We start from the raw sequence: 16,658 nt of genomic DNA on the forward strand, positions 1-16,658 counted from the left end.
ACTGTTGTCACGAAACAGAAATTAACCACGGTTAAATTGGGGTATATACAAAATTATTTACGAAATGTTTTATGACCGTGACTACAATCTTCAATTTTATGTTTCTTCTCGTATAGAATGTATTTAACAGATGTTGACATAATATAAACAAAAACAAGTCATCATCATCGTTCTGAATCATGTTTTTCTTTTCAAATCCATTTTATGTAAATAGACGAGTCCATCAATAGGCGTCTACTGTCTATTATCCGAATCGGTAGACATCACTAGGTAATTGAAGACGTCTGAGTCATAAGATCGAGCTTCAGTCCTCGAAGTTTCAGTAGCATTAGAATTCAACCCTAATCTAACAACAGGCTAGGTCTATTTTTGGGTGATATATTCAGAACGCCCAACTGTACTGATGCCAACATACCCCTGTTTGTTCATAACATGCCATACTAACAATGTATCCTGATTTATTTTGGTATCGAATCTCGAAGAATACATAATACTAGTGGCCCCGCAGTAGTCGAAATTCGACTATAATTAATTGGAATTGTAAGTTTGTACACTATTATGATTGTATTTTGTACTTCTGTAATCACAAATTTCGCCAAGACCACACTACACTATAAAAATATTAACAAAGACAAACAATATTTCATCTATTCTCAATTTGACAACAGACGTCAAGAACAAAAGTTTGACAATAAATAGTATGCATGCGTGTGTGCGTCAAATATGTGGTATGTAGTGTGTGTAATGTTTTCTTTATGGATTTAATGTATCTTTTATGCATTATTTTAAAAAAATATTAGCATTATGCACTTCTTCTCTATATTCTCTATAGGTGTAGAAAATTTCATACTCCTCCGACCGCGCCATTTTCGTAAAAAGGGATACAAAGTTTTTGCTTCACGTATTATAATATAGAGATTCGGAAACGAATTGAATCACATCATAAAAACAAAGACAAGGTCGGTCATGTTAGATTAAAGTCTATCAATGTTATAGAAAAACGAAAATAAACCCAACTGATAACCTTATCAGCACCATATAGGTGTGATACGTGAATTTTATCAAAAAAATATGTCAACACTAAATTCGTGCCTTGTCTGCGTAAGCATTTTCATGTTTCACTTAAACTCTGATATTGAATGTTGATTCTAAAGACCTTGTCTTCTGGCCGTTTTTTAAATAGGTAAAATTTTTTTTTTTCATATTGCAAATTCAGGAGTACATTAAAAGCCTGGGACGCTTTCATTAATCTTCATTATTGATTCACTGGTAAGTATTAAAGAAAGAACCATAGGGCGGAACCGCTTCCTTATTCAGACAGACATTAGGCAAAGGGTATATGGGCAATATGGATGTTTAAGGCTCTAAATATTTGTATATATTCTAATATAATAATTAAAAGCGTTCCGATTTTCGTGAATTCTTTTCTAATCCTCGATCTATACTTCGTATTCTCTCTTCCATCCTCAGTTATCCATCTAGGTATATTTTTCTGTTTCATTGCGGTCAGCGACCCCATAGAGATTAACTGAGAAAAAAAAAAACAGGGTTAATATTATAATATCACAAAATGCTGACATGTGCTCGAATAGAGATATTATTTCTAGAGTGTGGTCATACCACAAATCGTTCGTCTAAATGAGAATGCATTCCATCTATGCCTGCATCCAACTTTGTAAATATTATAAAAATTATAAATCTGTTTTATATGCCCTATTTTTTTTTTGCTTATATGGATGGAAGAGCTCACAGCCCACCTGGTGTTAAGTGGTTACTGGAGCCCTACATCTACAACGTAAATGCGCCACCCCCCCCGAGATATAAGTTCTAAGATCTCAGTATAGTTACAACGGCTACCGCACCCTTCGAACCAAAACGCATTACTGCTTCACGGCGGAAATAGGCGGGGTGGTGGTACTTACCCGTGCGGACTCCCAAGAGGTCCTACCACCAGTGAAAAATGCGATTATATTCATATTCACTATTTGATATTTAACTTAGTTTTGTATCAACAGTGTTGTTTTATTTAATAATTTATTTTTTAAACATTGCTTATTTATAGCAGCACAAATAGGTTAAATATATATTTACTTTGAAAAATAGAAAATTCAGTATTTGAATGTCAAAGTATTCGCGCATCGTGCCGCGCACAATCGCGGCGAACGGTACAGCCTTCGTCGAACTAGTCCGACGGAGGGAACCGCTGGTGTCGTTTGGACATAGAACCTTATCCGACTGTAGAGCAATTTCGCGCGAAAACTTTCTTACAAATGAAAAAAGAATAAAAAACGAAATGCGAATTGTTTCAGCAAGTTTCGATCTGAAAATTAACTGTTTATGAAGTTATTTTTTTTATTGTGTTCTTTTCTCATTTATCTCTCACTAAATTAGAGATATTATTGTTCTGTGAACTTTAACTCCTTCAACTTTTGTTTCCGGAGAACCGTGGTAAGTTTTGAGTATTGTATTAAATTTAAAGTAGTAATTTATTAACTTTTAAAATAAATTTTCCGGTTAACCGCGGCAATCCTGCTTACAGACACATATGAAATTGCACTAATTAAAATTTTATGTTTATTTAGGAAATTTTATTTTGGATCTTATATATTTTTTTGTTGTTAATTATGTTTATGGAATTGTCATTCGTAATTTAACTTTTATGTCTGTAAATTTGTTTAATGATAATAATTGTTCCCATTGTGTGTTACATGATACGTTATTTCTAGAAACCAATTTTGAAATGATATGACGTCATGACTTTGTAGAAAGAAAATGGTTTTAAATCTTCTTCTGTAAGATGCCGTTCTACCCCACTTTAAAATGTCACTAAAACAATTTCATCCAATAAAAACAGTTTTTTTCTCAAATTAATAATGTGATTTAAATAATAAAAAACAAAATATATGTTTCGCAAGATTTTTGCATCCCTTCGTGCGCCTTAAGAACGAAAATTGCAATTATAACAAAAAAACGACAAATTCTCAAGAATGTCAATGAAATCTGAAAAATAAGGCACTAGTTTATTATTATTGTTGCATTAGTGTATTTTTTATAAAATTGACGAAATAATTATTTGTTTAATATGACTGAGAAAATTATTTTATATTTTTATGTAAAGCGGTTTTGGTCCCATAAAAATCATAGCTTGGATACTGCTATCCACTTTAAGTCGTGAAGGTTGTCATTTTCGGTGCATTGAAACAGAGACTATCTTACTCTTCAAACTTGAAGTTATGACTATTTATCAGCCGCAATAGGCAATTAGACGTGCCGATTTGTGAATTCACGGCTCATACTGGTGAGCCTATTTGATTTTAGTTTATACAATTGAGAAGCTGTGACTTCGATAGAGGCTACACCACAATGTCGCGTTCTTTCCATGCGGAATTTTCTTTTGCATTCCAAATAATATGATTAATAATAATATTATTTGCTTCTTACAAAATGGTATTTGGCCCAGGTTGAAACTACAACATAGCCACATGAATCCGAGTTAGGAATATTTATTAAGCTTTTACAATACAAGTGTATTAAGTGAATCATTATGAGACTGTTTTGTTCACGGCCGCAGTTTTTTCTCTAACTCTTAATTTTTGATTTTTCTCATCTGGATCTTTTCAATCGGATGTGGTACGCGACATTTAATGAAGAGGAACTTATTAATTTGTTACTGAAACGATATCCAAAAAGATGCACTCGTCCATCTCAGATTTTTAATTGTATTATTTCTTGGTTTGTAAACGTGGGTAGGCCTTCTACAAGATGGACCGACGACTTATTGAGGTTCGCGGGGATCCGCTCGATGCCAGTGGCGTAGGACCGATCTTTGTGGCGACGCTTGGGGGAGGCCTATGTCCAGCAGTGGACGTCTGTGGGCTGATAGAATAGAAAAAACGTTTTATTTTTATTGCTTAGATGAGTGGACGAACTCACAGCCCACGTGATGTGAAGTAGTTACTGGAGCCCATAGACATCTATGACGTAAATGCGTCACCCACCTTGAGATATAAGTTCTAAGGTCTCAAGCATAGTTACAACGGCTGCCCCATCCTTCAAGCCGAAACGCATTACTGCTTCACGGCAGAAATAGGCAGGGTGGTAGTTCCTACCCGCGCGGACTCACAAGAGGTTCTACGACCAGTAATTACGCAAATTATAATTTTGCGGGTTTGATTTTTATTACACGATGTGATTCCTTCACCATGGAAGTCAATCGTGAGCATTTGTTGACTATGTATTTCATTTAACGGCCGTCTGGTGTAGTGGTAACACTCTGGTAGTGGTAACGGACATGGTCACTACACAAGGGGGTCGCGGGTTCGAATCCCGCCAAGGGAAGATATTTGTATGATAAATATAAATGTCTTTTCCAGGGTTATGGATGTATATTAAATATATGTATGTGTATAATAAAAATCTTACATTTATATCCGTTATCTGGTACCTGTAACACAAGTTCTTTACGAACTTATCACGGGACCAGTTAACGTGGCGTGATTATTAGTAAATATTTATTTATTTTATTTATTATTTATTAGAAAAATTGGTACCCGCCTGGGATTCGAACACCGTTGCGTTGCTAGATACGAATGTACCGGATATCTATCCTTTAGGTTACGACGACTTTTGGATTAGGTACTGAACCAGCTCACAATTAAAACTAATTTTACAGTTTAATCTAATTTTCTTGTTGTTATTATATTATTTCTGACATTTTGAATACCTAGTTTACAGTGCTCGTGGTCACGGACGATAGTCAGTATTCGGTAAAAATTGTTTTATTTATGTCTACGACTCTGAAAAATCGAATAAAATGGGTACTACATTGAAAAAGTAATTTATTATGTATGCGATGTAATTTTTTATGAAATACCTTTAAAACTAATTCTAGCCTAAGCGTTCATCGGATCCTCGATCCTGGTGATGCCAATATGAGCTTCCCACCAACTTGAGTGGAGTTCTGCTCAAGTGCGTAGGACTTATCCTGTCCTTTAAACAAACACTTCGTGGTAGAAATAGACTGATTCGTGGTACCTCCTCTGGGGGTCGGCATATTAAGAAAATGCCCTGCCACTAGTCCACTAGCCTCAAAATCATTTTCGAAAAGTTTTTATTTTCTACGTCATTTATTTATGAAAAAAAATTTTAACATTGATAGGAGGTCAGTCTTTTTAATTTTTTTATTTACCTTGTAAGTTGTATTTGAGAATTTATATTATGAAATGAAACATATATTTAAGATATTCATACAAGAATTAGAAAGGGTGTGAGATCTTAATTTAAATAATCTAAAAAATAATCGTCTACGTAGGTTGATATACGGAATTAATATGAAATCAATTTTAATGACGTTTATTCCTTTGTAAATGTGACTTAAATGAATCAAATTTGATATAATTAAAGGAACGAGAACAGTAATCAAGGTAGACCGATAATTAACTGTCCTAATGTCGAAACTTTCGAGTTTAAAGGATAGTTTAACGGGCCATTATATTGCAGTTAGGAAACAACAATTAAGATCTCCACGTCAATGTCTAAGATGTTTCTCGCTTGTTCGAAATTCAGCTAAATTGGTATCGGCAACTTAGAATTACCTAGATCCCTATAATTGCGTTACAAGAGTATACGGTTATATATAGCATGAATCTTTATACGTAAATCATACTGAAATAGCTCATGAAAAATTATTCTTGATAAAATTTCTTTCCAAAGCGCTTTTCTCAGTAAAATGGCACTGAAAAATGTCTAGAGAAATAAGCGCCAATTAAGCTAGACGTCGCGAAGAACTGCAGATTTATTTGCCTCGTCCGTGATTTACGTCTTAATTTTAAGTATAAAAGAGCGAAATAGTTTTTTATTTTTATTTTTATTTCAACGCATCCCTGAATGTTTTAATAAATTTACTGTTGGGTTGCCGCAAAGGAGGTGATTACGAGCAGGGAAAACATCCGGAACCGGCGTGCCTACGACAAGATTTATTACTATAAATGTACACGTTAAAATAGTTGGTTTTTGCTTTTTTATCACGTCAACAACTTATATAAGTTTAAGGCTTTAGTAGATGTTTTTTATACGTACGTATCTCGCTAAACGTAATCGTCGCCATTTTTGCTGTTAATACATTGCTGACCATGCTGACCATTAAAGGGCGGACGGTTAGCGTTGTATGGACATTTGATGCGTAGAGAAGATGCATATAACTAGAAGATGTATGGAAATGGTAGTACAAGGTAGATGCGGAAGAGGTCAACCGAAGAAGACATGGATAGAGTGTGTAAATGACGATATAAGTGAGAGAGAGGAGTGAGTGTTGAGATGACGGCTGATAGAAGAGAATGGAATAGAAAAATTAGCTGTGCCGACCCCACCTAGTGGGATAAGGTGGAGAAAAAGAAGAGACATTGCTGACCATTCGTGAGTGCTTTTGTACGTGCTTAAAATTACCCACTCATAAATTACTATCAGTATGGAACCAATCTTAAGCCTCTCGATTATGAAAATGACACAATACGTAATCCAGTAGACTGAATACGCGAATGTAAATACCGGCTACAAAAAGGAAACTGAAAATTATCAAATAGATAAAGGCAATGTGCTACTCGTATGTATTATGTAGTTAAATTGAAAGTTTGTTTAGCACACACTACGATTCTACTTCTGTATAGTTTTCGTCTCGTTGCTCTAATGGCTAGTGATTCTGACTGCTACGCAACGCGTTCAATTCCCATTTGAATGGCCCCTTTCCTGGTCACATAATACTTTTTTTTTCTTCCCTACCTATGCTGATAGCCTTGAGAGGCTATTTCAGCTTCGCCCTAACGCTTGTAGGTGAGCTCACGGGGCTCAATCGGAGAGTTGCTAACACTGACCCTAGCAAGAGCAGTGCTTCGCAGAATCTACCACCGGATCGGAAATGCGACCCCCCACTGAGAAGATCCGGCGAGAAACTCAGTGGGCTGTGTCTAGGGGCTAGTTCGCTCGTCGAGCCCTTCGTCGCAAGCGACGGATTCGACGAGGACGGTGACCGGTGCTTGTGGTGCCTAAAAGCACCGTTAATAGGTCAGGAGGATCCGTAATGATGTGCTTTGGGCGACGTCGACGGTTTACCATTCGGTCTACTGGGTCGGGTATGTAGTTTCCAGCGGCTACGATGAGAGGGTTCTTCACATAATACAGGAGCAAATTCCAAATTTAACTGTTTTATTTAAATCGCACTGGTTCTGTTAAATTTCATTGGCCACCTTTTTCGTAGTCTTTTTTTTATTGCCCTTGTAGACAGACGAGCATACAGCCCACCTGATGGTGAGTGGTTACCGTCGCCCTTGGACTTCAACAATGCCAGGGGCAGAGCCAAGCCGCTGCCTACCGCTAGCCTGGAAATATAACGGGAGATGTCGCTAGCTCTGTAGCTTATCACCGTATCAACTTCGGTTATGGCCTCTTTGTACTACGTATGAAAAATTTAAATAATTTGCCTTAAATCTAAATGCCAAAACAAAATGTTTACAAGAGCTTATGAATATCTCATGCTTGGCAAGATAATTAATTATATTTTATCTCAATCACGTTTCTCATAATTATTTGTATCACGAAGAACTGAGTCGCGAGTGTCGGTTAATATTTTTTTCACTATCAACAAACATAGCGACACCTATATGACAAAAAAGTTAACTGAAAAGTTTCACATTATGTAGGGACATAGATATATAATAATAATAATAATATGTCCGAGTCAATGGCCTCGACAGTCTGAATGACGAAAATCATTTCTTGGATAACGTTTCCTATACAATTATCATAAAGCATAGAGCGGTGATGTATTTTAATAACAAGCGGCCGAAATTCAACAATTTACTGGTGGCCCTCTTGTGAGTTACTGGTGGTAGGACCTCTAGTGAGTCCGCACGGGTAGGTAACAACGCCCTGCCTATTTCTGCCCTGAAGCAGTAATGCGTATCGGTTTGAAGGGTGGGGCAGCCGTTGTAACTATACTGAGACCTTAGAACTTATGTCTCAAGGTGAGTGGCGCATTTAGGTTGTAGATGTGTATGGGCTCCAGTAACCACTTAACACCAGGTGGGCTGTGAGCTTGTCTAAGCAATAAATAAATAAAAATATATCATTGACAGATTTATGATATTGATATTATCATGTTCGTTTATATTATAATATATACATTATTTCTTGTAAGCGTGGGAAAAACTGTTTCCAAATGTTTTTTATTTATACTACCGAAGCTCGTCAATAGTTATTGAAAATGTCTGTTAAGAAAAATATGAAAAAACGTAATGCTTTTTATCGTTGATAGTTATAAATACATACTGTACTGTACTGGTGGTAGGACCTGTTGTGAGTCCGCGCGGGTAGGTATCACCGCCCTGCCTGTTTCTGCCGTGAAGCAGTAATGCGTTTCGGTTTGAAGGGTGGGGCAGCCGTTGTAACTATACTGAGACCTTACAACTTATATCTCAAGGTGGGTGGCGCATTTACGTTGTAGATGTCTATGGGCTTCAGTAACCACTTAACATCAGGTGGGCTGTGAGCTCGTCCAACCATCTAAGCCATAAAAAAAAGTCACAGTAGCTATTGAGTAATTAATACACAGTACCAACCTAAAGAAGTCTTATAGTGGGCGGTGCTTCTGACCGGAGAAAGTTTAAATGGTTAATTATTACTTGAAACAATGTGGAAACAAATTTCACACTATTTAGTTTTCAAACTTTAACCCGGCACGAAGCAATTATTCGTCGACTATAGCTGTATTGCTCCGAATTAAAAATAAATAGTTGTTTTTGTTTATTCTGAAACATTCATTTCTCGAAATCATAATCATTCACTTTATTTGTAAAATAACTGCGCGTATTTGTTGCTGTTTATAAACTTTGAGCGGTTAGTTTATTATTAATTTGACATTTTAAAACCTATATAACAAAGCCACTATGAGCGCAGATTTTAGTAATGGCAGTATGTATTCTATATGCTCTGATAATAGTTTCATAACAGACGACATGTGAACCTTTGCGGTAGGCAGCGGCTTGGCTCTGCCCCTGGCATTGCTGAAGTCCATGGGCGACGGTAACCACTCACCATCAGATGGGCCGTATGCTCGTCTGCCTGCAAGGGCAATAAAAAAAGAACCCATTGGTTTGCAATATCTATATATCTCTATATATAAAAATGAATTGCTGTTCGTTAGTCTCGCTAAAACCCGAGAACGGCTGGACCGATTTGGCTAATTTTGGTCTTGAATTATTCGTGGAAGTTCAGGGAAGGTTTGAAAGGTGAAAAAATATAAAAAAGTTAGGAATTATATAAAAACAAACAATTTTGTTTTTCCTTTGATGTGTCCCCCGTCGGTTTTTTATTTATCGATTGAGGCACTACGAAGTCTGCCGGGTCAGCTAGTATATTAGTAAAAATGTGAACTGTGAGCAATTGAACACATTAAAAAGCTATCTAAGTCGAACATCAGGAAAACAACACCCTGTATTATGTGATTTCTGTTCAATTTGCTGTATAGGACGTCAACCAAATTTGATGGCTGGAGGCTGAAGCTAAAGATAATTTTAATTTGTGTAATAAAGTAAACAGATAACTGGAGTAACTATGTAAATATAAAATATTCTAGACTTTAGAATGTAATTCATAAGTACGTCAAATATTTTAGCTTTTATTTACAAAAGTGAAAACAAAATTTTGGGGTTGAATTATTTTTTGTTTGAAAACTGGAATACATCTGCACATGAAAATTAAATGTGACTTATTTAAAACAGTTTTCTTGAATATCATTCCATATTTAAGATGCGGAAATATGAATTTCGAAACCGCTATCTTAATAGGTACATATATTTTAATGGGTTACATTACTTAGTATCGTCATGTTTTTCGTAGGCAGCTTTAGTAACTGGAAACATGCGAGATACGACCGTGCCCAACAATGAGGTAAAATAATGGGCCGAATTTATTATGAACACGGAAACAGATGGTAATTTGTTTTTAAATCACAACAGTTGATTTTTTTTTTAATACGCTTTCATTTTGTCGTCGACTGTAACAAAGCTATGCCTTCGTTTGTGACCGCTTTGTCAGTTAGTGACCGCGACGGGTCCCCGCGGTGTCGTTATGAGTTCCCCCACAATGGTATAATATATTTCGCTCGCGAAAGTATCCTTACGAGATATCTCCGAACCCATATTTTCTTTAAATTGGCTTAAGCTACGAGGTACCTAATGATAAAAATACTAGGCCTGATGACTAAAAGTAATGTGAACAGCTCGACTCTCATACACCAAATATTGTTTCAATACGAAGCTTCCACCATTCGACTTTCGGCTTTAACCCTTTGAGCGCAAACCGTCGATTGATCGACTCTCTATTAATGCGTGTAAAGTGTGGAGCAACAGTTTGAGCTTTTAGGTATCGACCTGTACGTACGTATGTATAATGTTTTTTTTAAGTTAATAAAGTTTATAAATAAGCGTTTACTAATTTTTTTTCTGTGAATTTGGTATTGATTTTTGAATTTTTGCAATTTAATTTATGCAAAATATTTGACAATAAACAAAATAAAATAAAATTTGTAACTGTAAAAAAAGACTATACAAACGACTACTATATAAAACAAACTATATAACGACTCAAAACTAAAGTATGCGAATCACTTACAATTAAATGTGTCATATAGAAAAATTTAAATGTATCCACTTTTTTTTTTATTGCCCTTGTAGGCAGACGTGCATACGGCCCACCTGATGGTGAGTAGTTACATTTATCTATTCCGTGGTAGTTACCGTCGCCCATGTACTTCAGCAATGCCAGGGGCAGAGCCAAGCCACTGCCTACCGTTTAATACTCTCCACAAGCCTCGTTTGAAGAAGGACATGTCATAGCGCTCGGGAAACACCGTGGAGGGGAGCTCATTCCATAGCCGGATGGTACGTGGCAAAAAAGACCTCTGGAAACGCACTGTGGATGACCGCAGTGGCTCCAGGTAGTATGGATGAACTCTACTCCGGTGGCGGGCGGTGCGATGGTAAAAACGAGATGCCGGTATCATCTCGAACAATTCCTCAGAGTACTCCACTTACTCGGTAAAGGAGATTAAATTCTCGAAAGATTATAATAATCACTTACAACTTATACATATTATCATACCCGTGCCAAGCGCTGTGATATTAGTGTTTAAATCCCGCAGGCGTATATTTCTAAGAAAATATATACTTGACACGTTTTCATGAACGTTTTCCAGTTCCACGATTAAAATATGTTGTGTAATAAAAATGAACCACCAAGTAAATTAGATTTGCGTAATTACGCAATCAGTAATTACAGAGCATACATATTGTGAGCTTTCACGGATAGGTACACAGGTTTGCCTATTTTTTTTTCTTTTTTTTTTCTTAGATGGGTGGACGAGCTCACTGCCCACCTGGTGTTAAGTGTTTACTGGAGCTCATAGACATCCACAACGTAAATGCGCCACCCACCCTGAGATATAAGTTCTAAGGTCTCAAGTATAGTTACAACGGCTGCCCCACCTTTCAAACCGAAACGCATTACTGCTTCACGGCAGAAATAGGCAGGGCGGTGGTCCTACCACCAGTAATTACGAAAATTATAATTTTGCGGGTTTGATTTTTATTACACGATGCTATTCCTTCACCGTGGAAATCAATCGTGAACATTTGTTGAGTACGTATTTTATTAAAAAAATTGGTACCCGCCTGAGATTTGAACACCGGTGCATCGCTCAACACGAATGCACTGGACGTCTTATCCGTTAGGCCACGACGACTTCATAAACTATTTATAATCTTAGCGGTCATGCATTTAGGTTTCATAGGTTAGTTATCCGTTACATAATGCCACTGATACTTCAACTTCATGTTTCAAGTTGAGCGTTGGCTTTCTCGATGTGATATCGATAGTCTCCGGCATCCACTTAACACCAGGTGAGCTCGAGCTCTTCACCTATCTTTGTTATAGCGACCCGCCCTCGCTTCGCTTCGGAAACATTAAAACACAAATGAAACCAAAAAAAAAAAATTTAAAAAAGTAGCCTATGTTCATCAGGGACAATGTCGGCTTCTAATGGAAAAAGAATTTTTCAAATCGGTCCAGTAGTTTCGGAGCCTATTCGAAACAAACAAACAAACAAATCTTTCCTCTTTATAATATTAGTATAGATAAAGTTACTTCAAATCAAAGCAAAGAACCCGTTTCTTGTTACGAGGCTTGTTTCTAGAGTACTGCGTTACATTATGTAACATTGTTGTGCAAACAAATAGAAAATTCATTTTCATAAAACACTGGAATACTGAAAGCTTGTAGCTATTGATTTAGCTATTGATTTACACAATACTAGAACGAACTTGTAATTATTATCCATTTAATTTGACTAGTGTACGTTCAGTAATCGAAAATCTACCACAATGACTGGTGTTTGAAGGTTTTTATTAAGCATTTACTCTACTCTTTTTATTAATATTAAAAAAAAATCTTTTCTCCAAAAATTTCCAAAAATTTCATTAATTTTACTAAAGTTGGCCCATACTAAACAAAACAAAAACAGTTGAAAATCAACGTAGATAGGTTCTTAGCTTATATATTTCGTTCAAACTGTTCAAATGAATGGAAATGTGTCAATCATTGCGTTTTTGGTTATATTTATTTATTTAAGGATTACCGACAGGGTTTATAGGAAGACATAAAATAACATTGACATGTATAGAGCAATTGATAACTGCAACTCTAATTAGAGGCAATCACAGCATGCATTACATTAATATATCAATAGAGATTTAACAATACTATTAATAAGAATTAAAAATTAAAAACAAAAGAAAGACAACAAGGACAGTAATACCCGAGTACTCAGACCAAGGCTGAGGCTGAGGTTCAACAACAACTTTTTATAATTTTGTTCCTGAATATTGGAAGGGAATCGCCAAATATGTCAAGGTTTTCAGCTTTTCTGACTAGATTATTATAAAGGTTAGTTAGACGAGGAGCAGATGAGTGCTTGCCTAGATTGGTTCTTCTAAAATATAAAATACAAAATGTTCTGAAAGTATTTTAATTTGTACTGCGACACTGTCTACTGTACAAGGGGCCCTTGGGGTGGATACCACTGTCCTACCTATTTCTGTGGAGGATACCACCATTTGGAGGATGGCATAGCCGGTTTATCAGTCTTCCATTTTCAGGTCTCATGGACGCATTCATAGAAAGTTATTTATGGGCTTCGATAGCTATATGCTGTAATATATTAAAATACCTAGTCAGGTCATAAATTCTGTCACATGTTTAATGTAAAATAATTGAAACAAGTTTATTCATTATGTAACCATTCATATACCAAAATGAACTTAACAAAACATAGATTCTTATGACACTAAAGTTTATTCAAAATGACCTGCGTGAATTTGAATACAGGCCTTCAATCTGCGCGGCCAGTCGTCTATCGCAGCACGAACGAGGTCCATGTCAATATCGGCGGCTTTTTTTTTTTCTTTTTCCACAGGAGAAAATCGCCGGATCCCCACCCGCACGGCAGGTGCGGTATGTGGGAGTCGAACCTCACTAAAAACTCCTGCCGCTCACAGCCGGCGCCCTACCCCGGACCGGGTGGGAACCCAGTCGGAGCTATTGAGACGGCGGGACAGGGTTTACGCAGTGCACATTACATCCATCCCGCCGTCCCCCAGACGCCGGACCGGCGGCTGCCTTAATCAAGGATGTCTTGAGTGACTCCAAATTGGGATGAGGCTTTGAGCACGCCTTTTCCTCCAAGTGTTGCCATATCTTGTAATCTAACGGATTCAAATCTGGACTGGAGGATGGCCAGTCTTCGTGCCGGATGAAGTCGATTTCACGCGCCGCCAGCCAGTCTTGCGTGCTCTTCGCTCTATGAGCTGGCGCCGCATCTTGTTGGAATACCCAGTGCCTGTTATTGAACATGGTATGAGAAACAGGTTCCACAAGGTTCGTCAGGACTGTATTTTGATACACAACTGCATTCGTTTTTACACCTTTCTCACAAAAATGTACCTCTGTTAAGCCCCAATAAGAAACTCCCAACCATTCCATGAGCGAGGATGGAAAATGACCTCGTTGGACACGCGGAATACGGTTGCTGGCTTCTTCACTACTGTGTGCGTACACCTTATCATTTTGTTTGTTGTAGCTCCCTCCTACGGTAAAAATTTTTTCATCCGAAAAAAGATATTTTTTTGCCGCGTACCGCTTCAACAAAGCGCGGCATCTCTTCAGTCTCAGGGCCATTAGACGAGCATTCAAACGATGTCCTGTTTTTCTTCGATATGCCCGAAGCCCTAAGTCTTCATTTAACACCCTTTTCTGGTTCTGCTTAACCCCATCTGAAAGGGCCAACAGTTTCTGCTTACGTTTGGGATTTCTTTGAATTCGCGCCTTCACAGCTTTTATCACTGCTGGAGTCCTAACAGACCGAGGGCGACCACTTCTTGACCTGTCATCTACACTAGAGTCTTCATTGTATCGTTTGATGGTACGATAAACGAATCTTTTGGTTATATTCAAATTTTTCAGTATGTTAAAAATTTGAATTGGCGCGTAACCGCAACGATGCAACGCAATAACTGCAACACGGTCTTCTTTAAGCGTCCACTCCATATTTAAAAATGAGTAAAATTCTAAAAGTATACATTTTTATTTTCATGAACAATTCGAAATTCGAATTCAATAAACTTTTTTGTGGCCAGCATTTTAAAAGAAAAGTTTTTACTGTGTGACAGTACTTATGACCTGACTAGGTAATATAATAAATAAATAAAATAAAAGTAATATAATAATAAAATATTATAATGTAAAATTATTTATCAAGTTTAACCGTGACCTTGAAAAAGAAGTTGCTCCAATTGTGGACCGCAAATTAGACTATCGGTTAAGAAGCAATGTTCTATGTAACGATATACCACCTGAGACTGTGGTGTTAAATCCATTGACGTCAAACGACCCACACGGCGCATTTGTTTATTCATAGAAAATCCTGCCCATACTAATTCGACCCACGTCTACCCTTTCCCCTGAAACGTGTAGGTGTTAGACAAAGGAAAATATTATTTTTCCTGCATATCGAGTCGTGACCCGGAATCCCTTAACATAAGACCGGAATGCTTATCACGGCAAGTATTCGAACAATGTTAACGCTTTTGTTTTTCAAACAAACGTGACATTCAATCCGGGAGGCTGCTTTCCGGGTGGAAAATTAAAATACGAATTTCGAATAGGTCTTTCAATAAATCTATCATGTGACCGATGTGGAAAACTATCAAATTTGTATAACATACTTTCATTGTGCACCATAGCTATAAATTTTTAACAGACAGACATATTTAACAGACTTTAAAGAAATAGAAGTGTCTGACTTTTATTTTGTTGAATAAATTATGAATTATTCGGATTTTCTTCGGTTTTCGGGAGTCGTAAACATAATTAAGATTACTTTTACGGCCCAATTTCGCCTTTATTATTTTAATTTTATTATTTCTGATTCCGAATACTTTATAGTTTAACATGATTACGAACGACTATAAATGTAGTTTTTATGTATTTTTCATTTATTGCACAGACACGGATAAACGAACTCATGGCCGATTTAATATTGAAAAAAACGTGAATACTGCCATCCACCTTGAGACATGAGGTCTTAGTTTAAAATGCATAGTTGAACTACTGTCCGAACATTCAAAGAGAAACATATTACTACTTCGCTACAGAAATAAGTGGGTGGTGGTACCTGCAAGGTGTGGCCTCGCAAGACGGCCAACAACAAATAAAAGGTTATTTCAATTAAATAGTTCAAAAAAACAAAAATATTAGTTTAAGCTGAAAGAAGGTTCTCGAAAACGATCTAAAATACTAAAATCAAAAGTATAGATGTACCTAATAGCAACATTTTGACTACGAAATTCTTACACGGTTTTTTTTTCTGACCAATTTTCTTTTAAGCTCTTTACCCTTAACCCTCTTTACCTTAAATACCCTTACGCTTAATCCTCCGTATTTTTTAGAATTGTTATATACATTTGAACACTTACGACTTTTAACGCTTAAAATAATTAATAAATAAAGATAAAAAAAAGGATTAATTTATTTATTTATTTCTGTTATATGCAGACCAGCATACGCCTACCTTAATGGTACATATACTCACAGTTGCTCATGGAGATCAACAATGCCAGGGCCATAGTGAAGCCGTTGCCTACTGCCGCTGTGTACTTGCATACACATGCATGCATGTATGCATGTGCACAAAAAGTTATAATTACTATTCGTAATTTAATTACTTATCAACTCAAAGATTACCAATTTTATTTATTTACTTATTATTCATTTATTTACTTTAATTTATTTATGTATGATTTTATATAGTATATTATTTTTTACTGGTGGTAGAACGTTTTGTGAGAATGCACGGGTAGGTACCACCGCCCTGCCTATTTCTGCCGTGAAGCAGTAATGCGTTTCGGTTTGAAGGGCGGGGCAGCCGTTGTACTGTTACGACTGAGACCTTAGAACTCTTGTTTCCAGGTGAGTGGCGGCATTTACGTTGTAGTTGTCTATGGGCTCCGGTAACCACTTAACACAAGGTACGAAAAAACATGACCCATGCGGCG

General features: G+C 36.7%; 1 protein-coding gene across 3 annotated transcripts in view; it reads left to right on the plus strand.

Annotated features, from left to right (window-relative positions):
• Nucleotides 1–2,201: 2,201 nt before the first annotated feature.
• The window catches only part of Dopr2 (dopamine receptor 2), a 188,272-nt gene continuing 173,815 nt past the window's right edge, over nucleotides 2,202–16,658 (plus strand). For all 3 annotated transcript variants that reach the window (XR_016323320.1, XR_016323319.1, XM_089728651.1), the window contains exon 1: nucleotides 2,202–2,448. The gene's annotated coding sequence lies outside the window, so the exon portion shown is untranslated. The remainder of the gene's footprint in view (nucleotides 2,449–16,658) is intronic.

The sequence above is a fragment of the Bombyx mandarina genome, chromosome 07 (genome assembly GCF_030267445.1).
Source record: "Bombyx mandarina strain Sakado chromosome 07, ASM3026744v2".
Taxonomy (NCBI): domain Eukaryota; kingdom Metazoa; phylum Arthropoda; class Insecta; order Lepidoptera; family Bombycidae; genus Bombyx; species Bombyx mandarina.